Below are 18131 nucleotides of genomic sequence, written 5' to 3'. Positions count from 1 at the left end.
TTTCCATGAGAAAGGATCGTTTGCAAGTAAATCTGGATTCTTTGCGGCTATCAATACGTAGCATCATTGGATGGAAATACCTTATCTTTTGGATATGCCGAAACTGATTCTGATTTCCGACCCAATTCCTAAGCCTCCTAAGTCGATTAAGATTCCGAAGCCGATTCTGGAATCGATTCCGGGAACTATTTCCGGACCTACTATTTCGAATCGATTCCAGAAAACTTCGGAGCTAGCCGGAATCGATTCCGATGAAAACTTCATTTTTCTCATCACTAGAACCAACGACGGGCATCATGTTAATTCGTGCAAGTTGGCGATTGTACCATGGGACTACCCGTCTGCCGTAGCAAGGTGAAATATGTAAGCCTACCGAAAGCTGGTGTGACTTCTAGAAGTAGAAGATGGTAATTATAACCTTCGTAAAGAAGGGTTCGTGCGAAATGGGATTTGAACCCCGCATAGGGCATTTATATATGAAATATTCCGTATTAGTATGATTGTACTTCAAATTTGCTTTTCGGCGATTCTGATACTTTAGGCACACTTTGTGGATGTTATTTCCTACGGAAGGTGATTCATATTGGAAATGTTTCTGTCCAAAAAGGGTGCCATTGAATCCATCAGAAGGTATGCCAGAAGTATTAGAACCCCTGAGAAGATTACTAATTTCATATATCATTCCATTTCATTCTAATACTGCGACCTTCTCCTTGTTTTTCCTTGTTACGATTGATTTTGTGTGCCTTTTTTGTATCCAATGCCAATCGGAACATGATTCCAATTGGGACACCAATAATGATTACAGTCTCGTTGGGTTTGATGCGCCTTTTAATTATTCCACCGGATCGTCTCGACTAACCCCAACACAATGAGCTGAAAGATTAATCCAATGTAAAAATGTTGCAGCTTTGAATTGTAAAATGTTATTGATTGTGTTTATTCTATTATCGGTTTATTTATTTCATCACAATAGCTCATGTTTATTTTTACATTTATTGATGAACAGAATCTCATAATACTAGCGTAATAATATAATAATAATTTAACACAAATGATGCCTTCAAACAGGATTAAGTAATCCATCGCAGTAATTATCAATTGGAAATTTATCCTTTAAAGTAGCTTTAATCTAATGTAAAATTAATTGTTTATTAAAACTAATTGCGTAGCGTGCGCAGGAGCTTTTGCCATTCTTAAAAATAAAACTTAAGATAACATAATTACCTGTTTGTTTGAACGTTAGAGTCAAAACAGCAGTGAATCTTATTGAAAGCTTTGCACATTAACATAAATGCGTCAAGTCATGGCTTTCTTGTTCACTTTTCTGAATACGCTCAATACGCAGTGGCGTATTTAACGGTAAGCAAAGTAAGCAATTGCGGGGGGCCCCGTCAATGAGGGGCCCCGGAATCTTTAGTACATAATCCATAACAGTTGATAGAATATGGCACTGTATTAGCAAGGAGGGCCCCGCGCTAGACGAACTATAAGCACCCCCCCCCCCCGGCAGCAACAAAATTTAAGTTAAAATGTTACATAATGGGGGGTGCCGAGTACCCCCGGTAATCATGTAAAAAGGGGCCTCAACAACTCTTACTGCTTAGGGCCTCCGAGACTTTAAACCCGCTACTGTCAATACGTGTGTTAATCAAACTTTAGTGTTCTGGACACAAGGTATTGGAAGCGTTCAGAATTAGGTCTCTCTGGTCTTAGGTCGTAGTAGGCCCTAAGCTCTGTCGAGTGAAGAAGAGACGGGGCGTCAACCGATCACGGGGCTCAAACTGAACACGGGGCTCCAACCCGGAGCCTGATCTTTTGCCAGTTTGAAACGAATCAACCTTCTACTTCTATTCAGTGATCCTAAAATATGTGTCGAACTTACCACCCTGGGGGCTCCCAAAACAGAGCATTCAGTCTGCTTAAACTTAGGTTTAAACTGTCAGGTCGTGATTGCAGTACCATGGACTGATAATCTGAACTGATTATGAATTTCACTCTACTTAATATATAGACTTTAAATCAAGCTTTTCAAAACAAAAACACAATGTACAAAGCATTTGAATAGTGTTTTAATGAAAACTTAAGGAGCAACAATGTATTGTTTTAGTTGATGTTTGAAGAAAAAAGAATTGATTAAATTTGAGTATACAAATTGTTTTGAGAATGCCTTTCATTGAAAGTTGTTGGTGAGGATCACTCTTTGACAAATATTTATCGAATCTATTCTAAATGATCGTCACGTAACATCACCACATATGAATTATACCTTAGTAGATAAATTATTCCACAAGACCTGCAACCGCAAACAGTGTTATGAAACCGCACTGTGCCAATCATTCCTTACCTCATTTGCAAATGCTGATTGATTGTTCTGCTATTTGCGTGATTTCAATCCGTTTCTCATGTTGTGATGCGATAAATGGCAAAACTTCTGTCAACACAAAATAATGCATAAGCACCGAATGAGGCTTTATTGCCATTTTCTTGCCAACATTTCCCACTTATCTAATCAATAGCCATTTATCGTGCGGTTTAACACATCCGGTTTGAAGAACAGAAAAAGAGGGTATTAAAATGAATTTTGCATAAACTTCAAACGAAAGGATGTGGCCTTTCTGGACCAGCCGGCGGGGCGGTATGTGGCCGGCAGAATGGGGAAGTAAAAACTGGCTCGCTTTGTGCAGAAAATTGGCCCGTCGAACGCATCGAAAGCTCCCTCCCCCTCCTCCCCCTCTTCTCTCAACCGCCCTCCGATTGTCGTTGGCCTCGACCCAGCGAAATGACACGATCGCCCAAGTGTCACTGTCATCGGTGCCGTGTCGATTCGTTGCCCCCGTGAAAACGTAACGCGAGACGCAGGCCTCGTAGACACCGCACGACGCACACACCGTTCTGACCGCAGGCCTTCTTTTCTTTGTTCTGAGCTTTTGTTTTCCTGTTTTGCCTTCCGTGCCAGAGCCTAGCCGGGAGAAGTAAAGATGGAGGTTCTGTCCGTATGTTCCGGTTAGCGTACAACCGTTTGGGGATATTTTTTTTCCCAACCCCGGAGGCCAAACATTGGACGGACAGAGCGGTCTGGCTACCGACGACGACAACGCAGTCACCAGACGACCAGCCGATGCGGTCTATAATTGGTCCGATATCTCGTACGGCGCGTTTGGGTCTGGGGCGACCTCGGTTCTCGGTACTCTCTGGTGCCCGGGGGGCACTGATTTTGCAATTACCCGCGGTTGGGCACAGTCGCCGACGGTTGGTAGTTCCGTGCAACCGTGAAATGTGACAGCTGGCGAGGGCAATGGTGACCAATTGCCTTGCAGTGACCCGGGCTCCATGTTCTCCCCTCCTTTTGTTTAGCAGACATCAGACAACTCGGCTACCACGTTGGGACATTTTTCTATACGGGCTATGAATGTAAGCGTAAATTGTGATGATTTTGTATTCTTTACATATTTAGGACGTGAAGGATGTAAATGGCGTTGTAAAACAATATATAATTGTTAGTTTTATTCTACCTTTAAGACAACTTAAGAGCTTTTTTAATTATAATAAATTAATTACTATTTTCGATCTATAATTTTCAATTAAATTAAAAAAAAAACAGCAAAAGTTTTGTTTTAGTTTTCGAAAAAGGTTTATCAATGGAAACAATCACTATCAAAATCGGATTCAAAAGGGCGTACAAAGGGTAAATGGTTACCTGGAAAAGAGGGCGTGGCTATCGGTGTTGATTCATTACCATAAAAGATGAACTACTCTGCTACAGTGATGGTCAAAAATGTAAGGTTGTTGCAATAGAAAGCTCTTGAAGCGTTTGATTATTATTGTATTGGACTAAAGTCTAAACTAAAACAATATTGATTATTCACAGTGTAATAGTTTCCTAAACTCCTTAAGAGGAAAAGGTCATTTAGCGTGGAGTAGATGCTGAAGCATGCATCAATATTCAATAAGTATGATGTTGATTACCTTGGACAGGTTAATTTTAATTTGCTTGATTACAATGTATTATAAAGTTATAAACTTTACCTTAAACACGCCAATCAATGTAGATTGAATGTAAAATGCATAATTTCTCTTTATGAATGAATTTGCCTTCAACTGATGAGCGTATTGCAGAGTACCGCCGACGGCGGCGGCTACTGAAATGGATGAGCGAATAAGGGTGCGAAACCATTTTAAACCGATATGGTTAATAATTTAATTGGTACAGTGTTTGCAATGATGTGGTATGGCATTAAAGTTTTGATGTATCGATATGAAGTTATTAGTCTGATGTGTGATTCATTTTATCGTTTCACATAATCATTTTATAACAAAACTACGTTTATGTGATGCCAATATTGCGTTGAAAATTTGGTGATAAATTTAGAACCATTTTCATTTAAAGATTCTTTTAAATTAAGAATGATACATAATTTGAGTATTAAATTTCTTTTTTTTAAGTACAGGTAGTCCCCGAAATACACGGTACCTCTTATACGCGGATTCGGAGATACGCGGTTTTCTAAATTTGAGCAGTTCTTTGAGCAAATTGTGCTGATTTGACTCATCCATTGTCAAATGCCATATAAATTCTCTTTTAATCAAATGTCTAAAACCATTTTTAATGGTTTAAAACTGTAATATACAGTCAGAATCATATCTAATAGTTAATTAAGTAGCAAAAACCACCCTCTACTTGAAAAATTACACGAATATTAGTGATAATCTTGAGATAAGACTTACGCGGAAATTCGAAATACGTGGTATTTTGCGGTCCCCATTGGCCGTGTATCTCGGAGACCGCCTGTATTGCTTTTAGCAAATGGGCAATTTTTAACCTTAACGTATGACGCATGACATACCATCATATAAAAAATCAAAACACAAACTTATTAAGTTTTGATTATTATGTCATTCATTATAATGATTTTATTCTTAATTATCATGTTATTTCTTGTCTTAATTAAATTAAACCAAATTGACCTGGTACAAGTAATTTACACCCTAACCCACAATTAAATTACGCCAATGGAGACGCCTGGCCTTTCTGTAATTAGAATGATAAGAATGGAAGGAATTTGGAAGGTGTCTTCTAACATCTGGAACCTTAACTTGGAAAAATTGTATTATAAACTAAAAAAGAAAGAAATTTTTAGGGCTGGAGAAATAAAATTGATACTAATTATGATAAATTTTAGTATGAATTGTCCTTTTCGGACCAGAAAGACTTAAGCGACGAACCCAGAATTAATCGCGGATCGTAATGAAAATAATGCAACTTTAACAATTAAATAACCATTGTGGTTGCATGAGAAGTTCATCAAAGATGGCTTATTTGCTTACTAAAACATTCAAAATTATACATCTGAAATGCATTCAACATGAAGATCTCAACTCAGTACCACTGATGAGTAGAAATGATACAATCTATGTTGATACGACAGTAGCCTTCAATTACATTACCCATTGAGTCGTGCGGTTTTGACGCCCTACCGAGTGATTCAATTAATTTACAACTGTTTTGCCTTTTTTTAGTTCACAAACCGAATAACACTTTTCACCACAAAACCCACAACGCAACATTGGCAGCTGGGTGTAGAAATATAAAAAGAAGCTAAACCAACACACTTCATCAAAAACCATTCCGTCGCATCTACCGGCAAAACAACTGTATTTACCGCCCTGACATTTGAGCGGTTTCGGTTGTATTTAAAAATGCATTTTACAATGCAATATTGGTCATTCCGTGACCGTACGATTAATGTGCGGCTTGGTAGAGCCCTTTCGTATGAATACTTCTTCAAACCCTTCTCCCCGTCCTTCTATATCGTGCGCCTTTTACCGCGTCGATCGTAAAATGGTAAATGGTTTACCGCAAATGTTTAATGGTTTGCTACACGGCACCACAAACACACCACGCTTACAACTACCGTTTAATGCAAAAACGATCGACATTTATTAGTGGACGAAATTGAATGTGATTACGCGCGGGATGTGAGCGCGGCTGTGTACCACGGCTGATGATTGCTTACGGCTAAACGATGACGGGTTTATGCTTCATCAGGATGCACAATGATAGTTGTTGCGCGTAGCGCTGGACGAGCAGACAGAGTGGTGTGCCTTAGCGGTAAACGGGTCGATCATTACCGATCGTGATGGTGATGATGATGATGGTGATGGTAGGGTGGATGGTATTTGGTGTTTTGGGGCATTGTCGTTCGCATTGTTGATCCATTCTCATTATCTGTAGGCACGTGGTAAGGCAGTTTTGAATACGGAAAACGAGAAACACGTGTCAATTCGTGCGGAAGTGTTTTGCGAGTGATTAAACGATCAAATTACACGCACTGAAATGAAGACGAAATGCCATATGGCGTTTGTTATTGTGCGAGAGACATTCAAGAAGAGAAAGAGAGAGAATGAAGGGAAGGAATGTGATTGAACAGAGCTGAACTTGTTGCCAAAATTACGGTTTAAAGGAAGAGGTAAATAACTGTTAAGAAAGACAACAACGGCAACGCTAAAAGCTATCATAATCCTGTTCAAAACTACGTTTTCGTTAAGAAGGGCAATAAAATTTGAATGAAAATCCCATAATCCTTGCATAAAACATACCGCATTTCAATCTAATTGGCTTAACCTTCTCGTCATCGACCACACAACTCCTCTCGGCGTTGTTTATTCATATTTGTTCGTTTCTAAAGAAAGCGTTCATGCAAATTCTTTCCCAACATGCTACCAAAAACCCTCTTTCTAGTCTAGACACCGATCTCACCGGTGTTCTCGTGAAAGGTGTTTTTTTGGGTAACATTTTTCGGTGGAATTATTCCTCCCCCTCTCCTGTTCCAAAACGGGTCAAACATTCCACCAGAACTGCTGCTGGTGCATTCGAAAGATGAGACCGAGGCAGGCCAAAAATGAGTAGCACACGCAGACAGTCCCGCTGTAAACCGGTGCCATGCTCTATGCAGCATATCATTATCGTTTCGTTTCGATTTCGGTATATTCCGGGAAAACCGGCAGCGGCAGCAAACCCTTAAATTGGCGTGTTCCGCATTTGACGTGAGCTGCCGATGAATGTACAACCAATCCAGGCGGTTGGTGGCTTTCTTTCTGTCCCACACCGTTTGAACGAGTCGTGTGCGTTTTTTTTATTGCTGCTCAAGGTGAAGCATCATCGGGAAGGTTGTTTTGTGGTTGGTCTGGTGTTGAAAGCCTGTTTTTTTGTCTTGTTTATTTGCATTTATTGTCTCGAGGAGAAGATGGCAACGGAACGGAAGCCTTGCGTTGCTGAATATTGATGCGGATTGCTGGAGGAGAAAACGTGCCGAGATGAAGGGATAAGCTACCTTTTGAAGGTGTAGCCTTAATAGGAATATGTCTATGCTATTAGTGTCGAAAGTGAAAGCAAAATGGGAGAGGATTATTCATGCAGGTGAAGGAATGAGCAAAAGGGGATAGAAATTTTGGCTATATGGGTTGTAAAGCAAAGGAAACATTATTAAAAAATTAAGCAAAACCATCACTTAATGAGCAGCTCACAGATTATGCCAAATATGTTTGGACCTAAAGATGCCTTCGCGTTAATCTCTGACCAACTTCGAATTTCAAACGAAAGGATGTCGAATTTTAAACATTGTATGGTAAATAATGAAAAAAATTGATGGGATTCACTCAAAGACGATTGTAAGCGACCATGCCTAGGTACATTAGCTTCTCCTGCCTCTGAAGGAAGTCCTATAGAATCACCTATGGAACCAGTGGAGCTGGCCGTTAGTTTATAGGGAGTTTGAGTGAGAGTAAGACTCACTTTTGGCTTCTTGTGGGTTCTAATATTGATGGGATAGCTTGTTCGTACATTTTTCTACTTTAAAATTATCATTAGTTTCATAATACCGCAAAGAACTTTCCGTCCACGTTCATCCTATGTTAGGATGAAACTTATCATCACCGCCAATGATTCTGCTAAGTTCCTTGCTCCCAAGCTTACCAATTTTTGATACTTTCTTTGTCGTAATCATCTTAAAAGTAATAACAATTAAAAGTTGGAGCACTGAATATCAGCTGAAAGGATGTTCTATTCCCCAGGTAATTGCTACGAAATCTATCATTAAATGTTATATTATTCATATTTTTGCGCCATTCCATGCTGACAGAATTGTAGCAGAATATTTCTGATTTATAGTAAGATAAGCATGTAATTTTAGTGTGGCTGGATGAGGAGTGTAGTGTTTTTGTTGCTGTGAAGAAAACGCCACACTCTGATTAATGCGTATGTTAAATGTATTTAAAAATCTAAAAAAAATTATTGGTCGGTTTCGTGGTAGAGTCGTGAACTCGAACGAGTTAACAACATGCCCGTCATGGATTCAAACCCCAGAAGTCACTCAAAGCCAAGCCCACTAGTGGCACAGGCCTTGGCAGACAACGGTTATTGAGCCAAAGGGGAAGAAAAACTTAATATTTACTTTCAATCGATCACGATGTATCGATTATCTTAAAGAGATACGATGGACAGTAATATCATATTAATAACATATAAAAAATATGTTTAATGTCTTTGCTGGCCATTCTCGCTAGTGACATCATTATTAGGATTTCTGTCGCGACGCTTCGATCCTTCAACCAACGCAACATATCGTTTTCCCGGCGGCTAGTCACTTTTCAAAACTCGATCGAAGCGGGAACTATCGAAGTGACTGTCAAAAGTGACATAAAATGGTAGTTTCCTTGACTATTTTTATACAACATTATGCTAAACTATTAGCAAAACTGAGCAGGATCTAGGCGTATCTAGGCAACAGCAACTATCGTTTCTCTTCAATCGAGTTTGAGTGTTCAAAATTCTTAAAATTCTAGGCGAAGAAGTTCTGTTTAATTTCTATTTTGGCTCTAAGCCTAATCGCGATGACTATCCGCCAACGTAGGTGATCACCCCAAAGAAAAATGATATTTTAAATTAAAAATAATGTAACGAGTATCAACTCAGCCGGTCATTATACTACTGTATACCTTGTTGAGTAAATGCTAGGATTGCCAACTTTGAAACCGTAAGAGAAGCTTTAGTTACACTTCTAGGCTTAATCATTGTATATTACCTTGAGTCTGCCATAGTTGTCTTCTTATTCTTCAGTTGACTAAACAACCGTTGTCGGACAAGGCCTGCCTGTACCAATTATGGGGTTGGCTTTCTGCGACTTATGGGTTATTCCCTCATAGCAGGATAGTCATAGTTCTACGTATGGGGGCACAGTCCATTTGCGACTTGAGCCCATGACGGTTATGATGTTAAGTCGTACGAGTTTACGACTGTACCTCGATACCGGCTCACATAGTTGGCACATAGTTTTAAAACAGAAATTTGAAATTAAGTATTTTTGAATTTTTATTATTTGTTTGGTCAGAAAAGTCCAGTCCAGGCTAATAAACTAGATAAGCGCATCTTAGAGCGACTTGTTCAAGTAAAATATAGCAATTTAAAACTTTTTTTGTTTTTTGTTTTGCTTCGCTAGATTAGATTACACTAGATCATTATGTAGTTTAATGGGAACAAAGGGAGTTTGGTTTCATTTATTCCGTACCCTTCCTATGATAATTTGTGTTACATTGTTTTCTTTCGTGCAACATTTGTCGGTTAATTTTTCAGATATCGATTCATTCACAGTCATTTACTGATTAGCTTGTAGCAAACCCAAGTCAAGTAAGAGCTTTTAATATTTTTTACATGTATAATTAATTACAATGAAGTACTTTTTTGCTTTTTACGACTTGCTTTTTACCACAACATCGCATTAACATATTTCTGCCGCACTAAAACAAAAGTACCCATGTCAGGGGGGGCCTTTTTCCAGTTTTTGTTATCAAATCTAATCAGCACCATCTTATCTTTCCCAAAGTATGATAAAAAATGCAACCATTTTGCAAGCCCTCCTGGAGTACAGCCATTAATGGTAAAACACTCCACCTGATGGTAATACATTCCGTTTCTCTGCCTGTTTTTACTACGCGGCCTTTTTATGTCTTTTCTGTTTCGATTTCATTCGCCATGGCCATGGCTCCGGGAGAGTCACCAGCGAGAATATAAAACCCCCTAGAACGACCCCCATAGCATGTGCTGTATGTGTGTGTGCGTGTATGTGAGTGTGAATACATGCATGCAATTGCACGCTACCCAAGAAAGCAGAAAAGGTCTTATCAAATATGTAAATGATACGCTATCGTGCCTGAGCCCCCCTCCCCCATGTTGCTGAAGGTGCTGGAGCGGGAAAACTGGCCATTCCGTACCGTTCGCCAAACGCGCGTCTATATAGCCTTCAGCTACTGGACGCTGTGCGAGTACCCGCCCAATGGCAAAGCGGGGGCTTTGGCGCACAATCGCCCCCTCCCCCTGCCTTCCTCATTTCCGTCGTCGATAGTGGAGAGAAATTAGCATATCGCCTCCTTTTGCAAAAAGCGGTTAGTTTGTGTGTGTGTGTGGTTGTGCGCCTTGAGGAAAACTGCGAAGCGTACGTGTACGCATTCGGCCCTTTACGGTGTACGCGCTTCCCTGCTCGCTTGACCCGTTCGTGGCTCCGGAGGCTTTGCGTGCTGATGGAGGCGGGTGGAAAGATTTGCGGCCATTTTCAAAGATGGAAACCAGCCTGTGTGTGCGTGGTGAGTTGCGCAGTGCGAGACGTCGTTTCCATGTCGTGGGGCTGGGGTTAGGGGCTTGAAATTGAAAATATAAAAACGCGTCACGCCTAATCATAACGTTAAAGGGTCGGAAGCATATGCATTTGCTTTGGGTGTTTTATTTTTTGCGACCAGGACGTACAAGTTGAGCAAGCAGATAGGATTGTAGAGTAGTTGAAGGAACGCATGTTGCATTAAATGTAAAAATGAACAGATTACGCAGATTTTGTTGCACCGTATTTTATGAATTTAAATAACAGTTGGCTTTAACAGAAATAAGAAGAAAATGCACATATCTAAATATAAGTAAAACATAAATTATTTTCATGAAGAGAAAGTTTGGCAAATATAAAGAAATTTTAATTAATTTAATGAATTACATACAAAAATGGAAATTTACATAGAAAATTGCATTGCTTCGCAAATAACGCTGTTGAAGCGTCAACTTTCAGTTAATGGTAGAACGTTTTAATCTCGTGTTGATAATTAAAATGTAACTACATCTATAAAATTATTTTTATTAATTGCAAATTATTATTGAAGCACGATTTTCGTCTTGAATTGACCAATATTATTATTTTGATTTAAATTGTCACTCTTCTTCTATTTCTATCTGGCGTAACGACCCCCTGGGACATTTGTTTACTTATATATTTTTTTATTTGTAACATTCAAGGGATAACAAAGATCCCGGAGAATGGCCATAGTTCTAACCTAATTGTATGTAGGACGGCACGTATCAATAATATATTCTGCATCAATTTTCAATGTCAACAACATTCATTGCTTCATTAGCGAGATGTTTTTTTTTTACAGATGTCAATTGTTAAATGTGAAGAATCATGTGGAAGAAGTAAAAAATATTGTGATGCAAATACAACATTTGACAGCTGTTGAAAAACATCTCGCAAGCAACAAAAACTGTTGTAGACATTGGAAATTCAGTCGCAAAACCCTGTAGTGCTGTGCATATTGGAGATTTGATTGAAACACCTTGTAAATATGTATTCACGGTAAGAACCTAAGTTTATAGCAAAACGGCCTTTTTGGACCATTACTCCTGAACAAAAAGTAGTACATCATTGTAGCCGTAGTCAATTCGCCATCAAGTCACAGTAAGCGATGGCTAAGAATGCAGGGATGTAGTGGGCGCATATAGGTTCAGGTGCTCGAGTAGGCCGGCCTATACAGGCTTTCGAGACTTATTGAGTACAATGCAGCCGGAAAGTCAGTCCTTGCTGGGGTTGGTCCATCTTAGGCATGTTACTCTCGACGGGAATGTTGTTAAGTCGTGCGAGCTGACTACAGTACCCAATTGCCATAACAATAAATTATTTATTGTAACCTTTACAAAGGCTCCACAAACCAGTGTATTTTAGGCTCTATAATGCCCAGGAACATTGTTTGTAAACTCTTGGGTCGAACACAGATTCGTTCCAATACGTTCGACAGGATGAACGATTCCAAACGGACGTAATATATATCGATTACAAGCCAGCATTCGACAGCATCGACTATAATATTTTACTAAAAAAAGTTGTCAAAATTAGGGCTCGGAACTAAAATATTGTGTTGACTGAAGTGATACTTAGTTATGCTGTGACACTCGAGCAATGTATATCCCAATCGTTTGGGATATGATTTATATGATCAATTTGCTATCTATTTAATGTACCAAATTAATAATCATATAAATAAATAAATAAAACGAGTGGGTAAACATTAAATTAAAGATCATGACGATTAAATGCCCTTATGACGAGCCCTTACTACGATGGATCGGTTTTGATAAACACACCTTTGAATTAAACCAGAATCTATCGGACTGAACTAAAACTATTGTATCCTTTTGGTTTGAATTGAATTTTTAGAATATTTTCAGATTTTTTAAAACTATATTAAATCTGTTTAAAGCTGTCTGTTTGAAGCTTGTTAATGTATGCGTCCTTGTTCTCCTATCGTCCTATCCAAAATTACCTCATTCCCTAGTTAGTATGATTATTGTTTTGTTAAACCCATTGTGACAGACAATTTACTGACAAATAAATAAACAAAATTAATAAAAATGTTACTAACACGGTTTCATGTTCTTAGAGGGTTATTTTTTTCTATTTAATTAGCTTTAAAATCTATTTTAAATGTCTTTTCCAGAAATTACCGCAGATGTTTCTGAAACAAGAAAATACAATTGAAATAATACATCTACATGAACATTTGAGCGTAGCCAGTAATATTCAATTTCGTGTTTGAAAACATGCAGAGGAACGCAAAACTATGCTACTTGCGGCTCAGCATAAAAGATGGCCGCCCGTTGCTCAAATGCTCTGGCCGAAGTCAACCGACAACCGGAGCGCCATTGCTTTCGCGATGCAATCGAACCGATCACGAGGTCCCATGTGCGTAGGACACGGTTGCAAGGTAACATGCATTTACGCTGCACCACGATTCCGCACGATAAGAAACACCCTTGGTCGTCCACGGTGCGTCACACGGGTTTGGTGTAGGTCGTCGCGGGCAACTCATGGTGTATCCCCCGAAAGGATGGTGGTGATGGTGGTGGCGGTGCGATAATAATAATTATGTTCAACGTCATTCCCCCCGCGTCATGCGAGTGCTTCGGAAACTGGCGCACTCTGGTACAGGATCCGACTCCAACTCGGCTTCCTCCTGTGTGGGTAAGGTTTGGTGTAATGGTGGAGTCATATGGGAACGGTTTCAGTATCGCTGAACGAACGTTTCAAACTGAGTAATGGATGGTTTGAAGAAGAGCGGAAACGGGCGAGAGTGGAGTTGAGTACAGGAAGGTTTCGCGCTGGTCGTTTCGCGGTATCTATCGTATCAGTGGCAGCCCGGTGGAAAGGAACCGGTTCCTTGGATCGAGATGGAAAACGACGTCCATCGCCTCTGTGCTCCCGTAAAGGCTCCAGAAGGGCCCACGGTCAGGCACCAACATCTGGGCCGACGCGTCGACGCGGCAACCAATATTAGTAACGTGAAGAAGCGTGTGGTGTGTGTGCTTTTTTTCGTTTCCGTTGTTCGTTTTAATTTGATTGGTATTGAATAGCCCGACGGCGGAAAAGCAGCGTGTCTGCCGTTCTGCTGCATTAGAGAAAGGATTCGATTTTTTTCTGTTGTTATTGCCTCTATTCAGGTTCAGGAGCAGCAAGCAAGGGACGGCATTCAAACGGTAGGCTGGCTTTACGGGCACATATCACGCAAGGTGAACGGTAAGCTCGTTTTTTTTTACGTATATCGTGATTGAACGTGCTGCTTTACGTTGGCAGGAAAGGAATGTTGCACCTAGAGTTGGAAATAACGCCAATCGATCAGCGGGAAGGAGGGAATAATTGCCATTTCTGTTGCTAGAATGCAGATCACCTCATTGCGGACACTTAGCTGCAACGTTGCATGTATTGATTAGCTTTACTTTACACAATTACTAATGGAAGTGAATAGAGTAGAAAATTTTATTGCTCATTTGGTGCAAACTTTCAAATTAATTTTAGCAAAATAAATTGAAAACAAAAATTCGAACATTTTCAAATTCGAACAGTGTTCAGTTTAAGTAAACGTCTAACAGATGGCGCTAGACAGTTGAACTACTCACCGCTAGAGGGATGTCGTTTGATTTCCACCGCGATGTGCCGTTTCTTTCATGGGTGGCAAACAACGGCAAAGCAAACTGAAGGAAAAATTGATTCTAAACCAGTCCCAATTAAATGCAGGCAGGGGAAATTAAAGCAACCTGTATCCTTCGCTGCGCATTGCCGACTTCCCGTTTAAACTAAAAAGAAAAAATCTCCTTCAACAAAATTGAATTTTCATTCGCCATCTTTATTCGAAACGCATAAACGCAATGGGTTGAGCATGAAAGATGAAAAGTGTGGGGGTTTTCGCACTTTCCCACCCCCCACTCCATCTCTATCCTGACCTCCCTGATGCTTCCTTCACCTTCCCAATTAGGCCTCTGATCGGACACTGATTGGCTGCATGTAGTGATGTTGTAAAATTTAAATAAGATCGTTTATATGCACACAACGGTACGCTTATTATTTTCCGTAGCATGTACATTTTAATTGAAAAAGCTTAAACGACCGGGCTAGAAATCTGTGAACGGGCCCTTGCTAGAAGCAAACAGAGATAGAGGGGAGGGACCCGTATCCAGGCTCCAGTTGGACGCGGGGACGAGAGCGCTGGGGTGTCTTCGGTCTTGAACGATCAACGTTAAATCGATTAAGGAGCTCGCTGCGGCAGGAGATCGAGCGTTCGTGCGCTCAAGACCAAGCGCGGCCTTTTTGCGATAGAATAAAATTAAATAACAACACTGCAACGCGCCTTGCAGGGTAGGATGAGCATCTTGCTGCCAGGGGAAAATCGGTTCCCGACGAAATTTGATGGGCAAATGATCATTTTTAATTCGGATCTTTTTGGACATAATCGATCGTTTCGCGTTACCGAGCGTTCGGGTGATAATGATGATGATGATGATGACGGCCGATGCGGGGTTGTTAATTTTGCATATTTATTTGATTACTTAACCCCCTTCCGAAACAGGATGAGCGTACAGGAGGAAGGGGGTACATGGTGGAGGCTCGAACATGTTCACTCTTCCTCCATTAATCCTATTCTTCCCGCACGCTCAAATCCTACAACAACTGAAATGACTTTTGCTTTCTCTGCGTTAAGGCACGAAGGCGAAAAGGCAACTATGGGAATGTGCGGAGAGAACCCATTTATGCCCATCAGCATCATCATCCTCATCGTCATGGTCGTCGTCGTCGTCGTCGCCGGTCAAGCCTTTATGGAAAGGGAGCTAAAACATATGACGCCGTGACGCCATCCTTGAACAGGACTCGATCTCAAGTGCGGATTAACGTCGGCCCTTATCGGGCGCACACAAACACCTATGGCCATCCGGTCGCTGTTCATTAGACACAAATGAAGAGAGACAGAGAGAGAAAAAGAGAGAGAGCGTGCAGCATCTTTGCAGCATCGACGAAGCTTTGCGGCAACGGCCCCGGCACTCTCAAGAGGGGCAAGTGTTGTTGTTTATGGTCCGCTCAGCATACGGTCGCACAATATACACTCAGGACAAGGCGGGCACAGGTACGGTTACGGATTGTTATTGCAAAACCCATGCCCTGCACTTGAAGTTGGTGTTGGACTTCCAACGCAAAAAACCAAAGAACAAAATCAGTCCAATCCTTGGCCGGCTGATGCAAAACCCGAACGAAATGGGATTGATTGATTGACAGGACTAATTTACCGGCGACGCAGGATTCGGGTTGTGTCCTTTCGGGCAGGATGTGCGTTTGAAGCGGCACACACATACACAAAATGAGTCTCCTTACGAACGCTCAACTCGGTTTTGATGGTTGGCGCCTCTTCACACCGTCGGCATTTATCGGTGCGTTCTGAGGACGGCCGTTTGACATTTTATTTGTTACAATTCGTCGTAACGAGCGCTTTTCCCTGCCCGAAAGGCGAAATTGTACGTGATGGTTTTTAATTGTTATTTAGCTCCTTTCTTCCTTTTGTTCCTTGTTTGGTTGGCCGCGGGAAGCTTCTTTGACGATCAGGTGATTGATGTCGGTGCAGTTCAAACAAGTGGCAGTCGGTTGATCGTGCCTGTGTGTGTGTGTGTGTGTGGATCGTGATCTGGATAAAGGATGTTAAAAACCACGCGGGTGGCAGTTGACGACGGTTTACAGTCAAAGAAATTAGGGGGAAGCTAATATTGTAGTCTTTAATCGGAGGCATTATTAGTTTGGCCCTTGTCTTCTGTTGGTTGATGCGTAGCTGAGCAGAAGGATGTGATTGTATGGGGGAAGTCCGATGCCCGACTGACAGGTGAAAATCGTATCGTAGCAGGCGCCAAGGTAACGAATTATGCCAATGAGCACTTTGATTGGGTGGGACAGAAATAAAGCTTTTTTAATTGCCTTTTCTTTATTTCGTTGTGTCATTTTTTCGTTTAGTTTGTTTCTTTTTTCCCTTTCCTTGCTATTTTGGCATACAGTTTACTCATGCTTGCCTTAAATCGTTTCATAGTATATTTTTATTACATCAATACATTGTTTATAATTGTCTACAATTAATGATTTAAGGTTGTTCTCAAATTTATTATTACGAGTTTTTATTGATATGTTGAGATTATTTTGGTATTTTTTTCACTTTATGTAAACCAATCCAATTAATGAGCCATTTGCAAAAGTAAAGTAAATGACAAAACTTCAAAATTACAAAATTTTAGCAATAGTGAGTATTTTTTAGGAAATTCTATTCTATTCTATTCTATATATTGTGATAAATCTATAAAGGTGAAAATATACCAAAAATAATACATTAAAAATGTTGGATGATTGCAAGTCTTCAAACTATGGACAAATAATTAATAAAAGAATGGCCAATGAATAACTTAATACTACTTGCGACTTACAGCTATGCATTATAATGGCAATTACCCATTCAAATTGTCAAAGTTTCTGTGTGAATGAACGTAAAAGAATGAAAATTAGCAAAAGTCTTTAATTTACTTCATTTGAACTCGAGTCTAGCTCTTCGAGATTGCAACAATATAAAAACTTATTCTATACTACTTCAGCCTTATTACGAAACCATAAAAAAAAAAGTTCAATGCTGTGTGAGGTCCAACCTAAATTTAACATCCCTAAGAAAAAGGTGACATTTGCAAAAAAACCCCGATCAACCTCCGTGTCTCTCTTTCTTTCCGTTCCGTGTTGTTTTGCTTCAATGCAATCGACAACTTCGCCGCGCAAAATCCTGAAAAACAGCACTAATCCGATTAAAGTGTTGTTGGAACCAGCGGGTTCCTTTCTGTTTTGCTCCCATTCCCTTGCTTCGTGCGTCTTAAGATACGTTCGGTTGTAATCGAAAAATCTACTTTTCGATCATCATGCCTCACCGTACCGACTGGGAAGGATGCGTCCGGCGACCTGCTATCGGAAAACCGAGATGTCTCAAGTACGCACGCAGCCACAGGCCGGTGAGAACTTTGGTTTTGTTATTGTTTTTTTTTCTCTTTTTCCGTCTCTTGTGTGTGTACGAGTCTACCAACAGTTTGAAGCTAATCTTCCTTTTCCTCCCCAGAGAGACTTTACCACTACAAGCAGGTAGAATGGACAGGAGATGAAAAAAAAAAAACGAGTCCACGAGGTTCGTCGCTTGCGAAGGATTCTAGAGACAAAGCAAATTTTTTTAATATCCGTAAAATATTGTATTATGTTTATTCCCCCAGAAAAAAAAAAACACAAACGAATAAAGCTCGCTTTCTTCTAGGCGATATATTTATGATGGATCGCTGACACTTTCGTTTCCTTCCCAGGGGCCTTGCGCTATGGGAAGGCGTGGAAAGGGCAAGAGAATAAGCTCGTTTGGGAATGGGCCATAAAAAGGATAAATCTGTCCATTCTCTCTCCCTCTCTGCAACGTCAAGTAAAATATTACATTCTCAA

Source organism: Anopheles coluzzii, chromosome 2 (genome assembly GCF_943734685.1).
Source record: "Anopheles coluzzii chromosome 2, AcolN3, whole genome shotgun sequence".
NCBI classification, from domain to species: Eukaryota; Metazoa; Arthropoda; class Insecta; order Diptera; family Culicidae; genus Anopheles; species Anopheles coluzzii.
The sequence above is the reverse complement of the archived record's forward strand: the minus strand, read 5'-3'. Positions refer to the sequence as shown.